Source organism: Triticum aestivum, chromosome 5B, assembly GCF_018294505.1.
Source record: "Triticum aestivum cultivar Chinese Spring chromosome 5B, IWGSC CS RefSeq v2.1, whole genome shotgun sequence".
In the NCBI taxonomy this organism is placed as follows: Eukaryota; Viridiplantae; Streptophyta; class Magnoliopsida; order Poales; family Poaceae; genus Triticum; species Triticum aestivum.
The window spans coordinates 416,666,138-416,667,263 of record NC_057807.1 but is presented as its reverse complement, the minus strand read 5'-3'; positions in this window follow the sequence as shown (position 1 = coordinate 416,667,263).

Sequence of the window (1,126 nt, the reverse complement as noted above, 5' to 3'; positions counted from 1 at the left end):
TATGTCATAGAGCTAGTTTAGTTCTAGTGTAAAATTATTTGTACTAGGTAATACAGCTAGTTTAATTCTAATCTAAATTTATTTGTACTAGGTTATAGAGCTAGTTCAACTATAGTGTAAAATGATTTGTACTAGGTTATAGAGCTACTTCAACTCTAGTGTAAAATTATTTGTACTGGGTTACAGAGCTAGTTGAACTCTAGTGTGAAATTATTTGAACTAGGTTATAGAGCTAGTTCAACTCTAGTTTAAAATTATTTGTACTAGGTTATAGAGCTAGTTCAACTCTAGTCTAAATTGGGTGTATTAGGTCATAGAGCTAGTGCAACTCTACTGTAAAATGATTTGTACTAGGTTATAGAGCTAGTTCAATTCTAGTGTAAAATTATTTGTACTAGATAATAGAGCTAGTTGAACTCTAGTGTAAAATGATTTGTACTAGGTTATAGACCTAGTTCAATGCTAGTGTAAAATTATTTGTATTAGGTTATAGAGATATTTCAACTCTAGTGTAAAATTATTTGTACTAGGTTATAGAGCTAGTACAACTCTAGTGTAAAATTATTTGTACTAGGTTACAGAGCTAGTTCAACTCTAGTTTAAAATTATTTGTACTCGGTTATAGAGCTACTTCAACTCTAGTTTAAAATTATTTGTACGAGGTTATAGAGCTAGTTCAACTCTAGTCTAAAATTGTGCGTACTATGTCATAGAGCTAGTTTAGTTCTAGTGTAAAATTATTTGTACTAGATAATAGAGCTAGTTTCTAGTGTAAAATTTTTTGTACTAGGTTATGCTGCTAGTTCAACTCTATTGTAAAATTATTTGTTATAGGTAATACAGCTAGTTTAATTCTAATGTAAAATTATTTGTACTAGGTTATAGAGCTAGTTCAACTATAGTGTAAAATGATTTGTACTAGGTTATAGAGCTACTTCAACTCTAGTGTAAAATTATTTGTACTGGGTTATAGAGCTAGTTGAACTCTAGTGTGAAATTATTTGAACTAGGTTATAGAGCTAGTTGAACTCTAGTTTAAAATTATTTGTACTAGGTTATAGAGCTACTTCAACTCTAGTTTAAAATTGTTTGTACGAGGTTATAGAGCTAGTTCAACTCTAGTCTA